The sequence below is a fragment of the Dama dama genome, chromosome 25 (genome assembly GCF_033118175.1).
Source record: "Dama dama isolate Ldn47 chromosome 25, ASM3311817v1, whole genome shotgun sequence".
Taxonomy (NCBI): domain Eukaryota; kingdom Metazoa; phylum Chordata; class Mammalia; order Artiodactyla; family Cervidae; genus Dama; species Dama dama.
This window is the reverse complement of record NC_083705.1, coordinates 41032659-41040227: the sequence shown is the minus strand read 5'-3', so window position 1 is coordinate 41040227 and position 7569 is coordinate 41032659.

The following is a 7569-nucleotide window of genomic DNA, read 5'->3' as shown; positions in this document are numbered from 1 at the left end:
GGGGGCGGGCGGGGAGGGGGTGGGGACGCGGGAGGGGAGCCGCGCCGCCGAGCCGCCGCCCTGCACCGCCCGCCGGGTCCCAGCCGCCGGCCGTCGGGCGCAGACGCTCCCCCTGGCGGGACTGGCGGGGGTCGCTGGGAGGGCCACCGGTACCCCTCTCCTCGCTCTGCATCCGCGTGGCATGGGGCGCCCGCCCACCTGCGCGCGGGAGGGGGTTTCCTGGATTGCCGAGGAGGGCCGGAGCCCCTCGGCTCCTTTCCTCTGGCGAAGTCTCCGCAGACAGTAGGCTCCCCTAGTTATTACTCCGGACTCGTGGGGACCGCTCTCCCGACTCCAAGAGGGAAGATGGGCTTGCTTGGGTAAGGCAGATAACGTAGCTTGTTACTAGTACAGCGTGAATTTAAATATGGCTGGAGACACCACCTTGCCAGTATTTTCTAACCTTTTCATTTTTCCGCTTCGGATGGGAATCTAGCTAGACGCCCCTGGGAGTTGTCACTTGCATCTTTGATGAAGTTTCCGCTTTCTCCACCCCACCCCCTACCGGCGCTGCTCTTTTTTGCGCCAGAAAGCTGCTGTCGAGCACCTCGACAGCTCCTGTAGCGCGGTCGGTCTTTCCTCCTGCTGGATACCCTCCTGAAATGTCCTCCCCACAACAAGCTCCGTTGCGAGGAGCGGGTTGGGGTAAAGGGTGAATGGATGTGTGTTCGGGAAGCAGGACATTATCCAGACATTGGATGTACAGGAGTTAGTATTTTAGATCATCAGTAAAATGTACACTTTGAACTGAAAACAAGGCTTACAGTTGCAAATAAATCGACAAATATTTATTGTACTTTCAGTGAGTAAAAGTCTATACAAATGGGTTCATGGCATATCACAGGGGGAGTAGAGAAAGTATGCTTATTTGCAGTAGGATTTTAAGTGTGTTACGCAATTATATTCCTGCATCATGGGCAAAATTAAATGGGCAAACAAACCAGTTTATGTGATCTCAGTTTTGCAGTGTCATAGCATTTGGACAGGTATCAATGGGCAAAGAGTTGGCCTCTTCATGAAAATAATGTAAAAAAAAAAAGGGAAAGACAAAATGTTATTTTTCCTTCCCAATGAAAGTTACTCAACTGTTCTGGTTTTTATACACTTTATGAAATCAAGGTAATGTGCATTAAGCACAGCTTTGTTCCAAGCAAGGTGCTGCAGAGGAGGAAAAAAAGCCTTTGAGCTTAGAATTACATCAAATAATCAGAAGATATTAACAACTAATCTTGGATAAGTCAGTTCCTACTGTAGTATTGACTGCAGTATAGTTTGAAGAGCCAAAAAGTTAAGAAATCTTTCATTACTGACATACTGGGAGGCAAGCATAGGTCATTGTTGTAATGTTTCCTCTCTTGTTTCTTCACCTTTATCTGTTTGAATTTTGAGTTTCTGCAGCTCTGGCTTTTGTGATCGCTACAAAACAGAAATAGCTCTCTGGATTCTCTTAGGAAAAAACTAAAACCAAAAAGAAGCCCCTCTAATCCACCCCCAATAAATTACTTTAAATTTGAGTCTTGTCTAGAAGTTAGCCCAGCAAGGTTCTGTGATTTCTTTTAATCTGAAAGGAAAAAAATTGCAAGGTACCTCAGCTCTGTACCAGGCCAGTTAAGCCACAGAGAACCCAGCAAGGGAGCAGTCTGAAGCTGCATTTTGCAAACCTGTTACCAGTGTCTTCATAAAACTATCAGTTCAATTTTTAGCAGAAACATCAGTTCATTTCTGCCATGGTGTTATTTTAGATCATAATTCTATTTAATACATATTCATTAAATGCCATAAGTCACTTAAAAGTAGTGTTAGGTAAATACAACTGATAATCGTAGATCAAAGAATTGAATAGGAACTTAGAACTCATCCACTCTTCCACAGTCTTTTTAAGCAGCTTTTTTCTTGCTGTTTTTTTCTCCCTTATCTGAGTTAAAAACCAAATTAAGTCAGTAGTTTCTAAGAAAGCAAATAATAAACTTCCTTTATTCCTTTGGTTTTTCTGTTTCCTTCAGTCCTTTTTAAAAGTTTTTGTCACATTTCCTTCCATCTAGACACTGGGTAGACACAAATGAAAACTCATGTCCCTACTCTGGAATAACTCATAGTCTAGGAGGGCAGTTCTCTGTATCCTCCCAACCTCACAATAAATAATATTCACAAGCTCATCTTTCTTCCAGGGTGGAAGTGAAGATAAGGTAAACTGGGACTTATGCCCAGCTTCCAGACCCATTAGTTGTACCCCTACCTCAACAAAGTATATTGGAATATGTGTGGGCAGGAGTGACTTTGTAGAAGAAACCTAGAATACAGCCTAGTTTAAGAGGAGGGGGGGAAGTAAATTGTTTTCAAACTTCAGTTCTTCCATTTCTAGTAATGCAAGTAAGTTACAATACATTTCGGCACTGATGAAGACGGACTGTGGTGAAGAACTGTGGTGGAGAATCTTGGGTCTCATGGGAAAACTCACTAGTTAGTTGTCAGATGCTTCCTCCTTAGTCCTTCAGATTCTAAGGGAGCTGTGTATTCTCCTAGTCTTTTCTGCTTAAGGCCATTACAGTGTTCAGTTCAGTTCAGTCGTTCAGTCATGTCCGACTCTTTGCCACCCCATTGACTGCAAAATGCCAGGCTTCCCTGTCCGTCACCAACTCCTAGAGTCTACTCAAACTCATGTCCATCACGTTGGTGATGCCATCCAACCATCTCATCCTCTGTCGTCACCTTCTTCTCCCACCTTCAATCTTTACCAGCATCAGGGTCTTTTCAAATGAGTTGGTTCTTAACATCAGGTGGCCAAAGTATTGGAGTTTCAGCTTCAACATCAGTCCTTCCAATGAACACCCAGGACTGATTTCCTTTAGGATGGACTGGTTGGATCTCCTTGCAGTCCAAGGAACTCTCAAGAGTCTTCTCCAATACCACAGTTCAAAAGCATCAATTCTTTGGTGCTCAGCTTTCTTTATAGTCCAACTCTCACGTGACTACTGGAAAAGCCATAGCTTTGACTAGACAGACTTTTATTGGAAAATTGATGTCTCTGCTTTTTAATATGCTATCTAGGTTTGTCATAGCTTTTCTTCCAAGGAGCAAGCATCTTTTAATTTCTTGATTACAGTCACTATCTGCAGTGATTTTGGAGCCCAAAAAAATAAAGTCAGTCACTGTTTCCATTGTTCACCCATCTATTTGCCATGAAATGATGGGACCGAATGCCATGATCTTAGTTTTCTGAATGTTGAGCTTTAAGCCAACTTTTTCATTCTCCTCTTTCACATTCATCAAGAGGCTCTTTAGTTCTTCACTTTCTGCCATAAGGCTGGTGTCATCTCCATATCTGAGGTTATTGATATTTCTCCTGGCAATCTTGATTCCAGCTTGTGCTTCATCCAGCCTGGCATTTAGCATGATGTACTCTGCATATGAGTTAAATAACCAGGGTGACAATATACAGCCTTGATTTACTCCTTTCCTGATTGAAACCAGTCTGTTGTCCCATGTCTAGTTCTTGTCCAGTTCTTGTTGCTTCTTGACCTGCATACAGATTTCTCAGGAGGCAGGTAAGATGGTCTGATATTCCCATCTTTTTAAGAGTTTTCCACAGTTTGTTGTGATCCATGCAGTCAAAGGCTTTGGCATAGTCAATAAAGCAAAAGTAGATGTTTTTCTGGAACTCTTTTGCTTTTTCGATGATCCAGCAGATGTTGGCAATTTGATCTCTGGTTCTTTTACCTTTTCTAAAACCAGCTTGGACATCTGGAAGTTCAGAGTTTATGTACTGTTGAAGCCGGACTTGGAGAATTTTGAGCATTACTTTGCTAGCATGTGAGATGAGTGCAATTGTGCAGCAGTCTGAACATTCTTTGGCATTGCCTTTCTTTGGGATTGGAATGAAAACTGACCTTTTCCAGTCCTGTGGCCACTGCTGAGTTTTCCAAATTTGCTGGCATATTGAGTGCAGCACTTTCACAGCAGCATCTTTTAGGACTTGAAATAGCTCAACTGGAATTCCATCACCTCCACTAGCTTTGTTCACAGTGATGCTTCCTAAGGCCCACTTGACTTCTCATTCCAGGATGTCTGGCTCTAGGTGAGTGATCACACCATCATGGTTATCTGGGTCATGAAGATCTTTTTTGGATAGTTCTTCTGTGTATTCTTTCCACCTCCTCTTAATGCATTTTACACTAGACTGTCAGGGAGACAGTACTGTTCCTTAGTGTCTATCTGTATACATGGTGGCCAGAGCTAAAAGTTTCCAGTACTGTGCTATTAATACAGCCTGATATTTCCTTAATTGCAGTTACACTGTAACTAATATTCATTATTTGTTAAACAACAACTAGGTATTAGGCAAATTGACTCTGAGGACTCAGAAAACAAAGGAACCTACAATACTGCTTTTAAAATGGCCAAGCAGTGTGACAGGTGCTATAATTTGATATATATATATTATATATATATAACATAGATATACACACACACACATATATATGGTCCTAAAAGGGCTTCGTGAGAGGAGGGTATAACCTTTATCTGTGGAGGTTCACAGTCTTTTGAACTTGAATATATTTAGAGCAGTATTAAGAGGTGGTACTCTGTACTCAAAAAAAAAAAGGGTGGCATGGGAATGAAAGAACTTGGAGAAGGCAACCCTGGTGAGAGAAAGAGGATATGCAAAATCACAGAGGGAAGGAAGCCTTAAGACTTTTTAGAGAAGAAAAATGTTTACAGGGGACAAAATCTGGATTGATAGAGGGAATGGCTAAAAAGAATGAGAAATAGGATAAAATCCTGAGGGACTGTGCTTCTCAATGTCACCATTTTCTTACAGACAGTGGTGAGCCAAGGGAAGATGCATTTTGTTTATTTTGGGCTGCACAGGGTGCCATTCAGGATCTTAGTTCTCCTGCCACCTGCAATGGAAGTGCAGAGTCCCAACCACTGGACCACCGGGAAGTCTCAAAGTAGATGCATTTGAGAAATAAATACATTCTTTACCAAAGGAATTGATAGCTTTGGGTGCAAAGTTTGCCCAGGAAGGCAAACTGGGTGACTTAGAGTCAGGTGCAAAGTGCAAACTTTGCCCTATGTACTCTTTTTGGCTTTAAACCTCAAGCACGTATTAAGAGTCGGAAAAAAAATCAACCATTAGGAAAAAAAGTTTTTGACTCTGCCATTAGTATGGAGGATAGACTGCAGAAGACCAAGACGAAAGTGTGGTAAAATGAGACTTGCAATCATCTAGTGAAAAAATGATAACACAGGCACCATATCTGTAAAGGAAAAACTCAAGACCTATTTAGAGATGCAATTAGCAAGGTACAGAGAGTCCACACTAACCTCCCAGGTTTCTGGAGAGGTTCACAAGTGGGTGGGGAATGGAGGTTCAACGGAAACAATAAATTCTGTCTATAACATCAAGGCATCTGAGAGACAGTCACAAAAGGTATCCAGAAATATACTGGTAATACAGGTCCACTAGCCCACTCCAGTACTCTTGCCTGGAAAGTCCCATGGATGGAGGAGCCTGGTAGGCTGCAGTCCATGGGGTCGCTAAGAGTTGGACATGACTGAGCGACTTCACTTTCACTTTTCACTCTCATGCATTGGAGAAGGAAATGGTAACCCACTCCAGTGTTCTTGCATGGAGAATCCCAGGGATTCTCCCATGGATGGAGGAGCCTGGTGGGCTGCCATCTATGGGGTCGCACAGAGTTGGACACGACTGAAGTGACCTAGCAGCAGCAGCAGCAGCCCAAAGAAAGGTCAGTCTAGAGATACAGATTGGGTGTCCTCATCAAACAAATGGCAGAGTAGGGCAGGGAATTTGGGCACGATCTCTCCAAGTTGTGTAGTTAAGGGACCCAAGGACAGGACACTTACTTAGAAAACATGAATACTTAAGAAGATCCAGAAGCAATATGAGCCTGTGAAAGAAATAAGGAAAAAATAGTCATAAAGTTAGACATTCTCCAGGAAATTAGTGATTAAAATTTGTTTGTGGATAATTGTCCCCCTGTTTAAGGTAGATGATTCCCAATTCCTGGTTTGAAATATTTTTAGGTTAAAATGTTTGCAACCCCCTCTCGATGATGAATTTTAACCTTCAATCACCCGTGTTGAAATAGGCCCAGAGCTGTTTTCTAGAGAAAATCTTGGTACTGTTCACAAGGACCCCCTCGGTCTATCTCTAGGTAACTGTGCTTGCTTAGTCCTGGATGGGTTCCTTACTTTTAATAAGATGTCAACCCTGCCCACCGCTCAGTTGATTCACTGAGTATCAGGCATGTGGATCTGTCCATGATCAGTAGCACAAAGAATAGTCATTCACCAAAACAATGTAACTCCAAACTCTTTGCTGCCCTGTTCTTATCAGTTAAGGGAAATAATGGCCTGGATCATTGCATAAAGAGTAGACTGATCATCTAAACTGTGCCCTTGGATCAGCTGAGACTATCAGAGAGAGAAATCACTGGACTGTTTCTGGTCACTGTTAAGATTTGTTTTTACTAAGTTTGGTAATAAAAGGGGTTGATGACAGGTGGATGCCTTGAATAGGTTAATAATTGGGCTATTTGTACTAGTAATTTGGTCTCCTTCAAAACAGCATTCTTGAAAAATTGATTCAGTATTTAAGTGGAAAGGCAGAGAAAGAGGACAGCTGGAGTGATGTCCCAGGAAACAAGGACCCTGTGGTTACCAGACCCTAACTTTTTAGGCAACAGCTCACAGCCGGCTAAGCATGCATTTTGTGGGGTGGGGAGGATGTTTCATTTGCTTATAGTAGTATGGACTCATGAATATTTATTTTTTTATACACCAAGTTATAATCTGATACACCTTCATTTCATTGCTCAGATTGTTCCAGCTTTGGTTATTGGGTGCCCTTTTAATTGGCTCCTGTATCCCTTTAATATGCCTCCATCAATGTAGTTTTTATTCTTTTTTTGTCACTTTGACACTACAAGCTGCTCAACTTGTCCTGTCCTGCTCCTAGGATCAGTCATTTCTTGAAGGTGTCCTTGTTACTTTTATTGGAGAGTGATATTAGAAACCAAAATTTGCTGTTTGGAGTATAATTGCTTCTGGAGTTTGGGTAAACTCTGGGAGCAGGCGATGGACAGGGAGGCCTGGCATGCTATAGTCCACGGGGTCGCAAAGAGTCGGACATGACTGAGTGACTGAATTGAGACTCTCTCAACTGACAGAGCAAAGAAATATATGTGTGTATTCTAACTACTAAATATACCCATATCTCTATTTCTCTGTGTAGAATCACCCCTATCTATATTAAGCTAAACATGACTTCATACTGATCCATACAAACAACTCTTAATTTGTTGCTGCATAGATTATTCTAGCCTTTCCCTTTGCTTATCTGTAAACTCCTGCTCCAACACTGAGAAACCTAGCTTTCATTTTCTAATATCCATTTACCTAATTGCTCAGTTTGAGTTTACATTTATGGAAGTATCAGAATTATTAACCTTACCCCTGTGGATAACAATTTTATCAATTGAATCCAGTGCTTGTGTGCAGTTC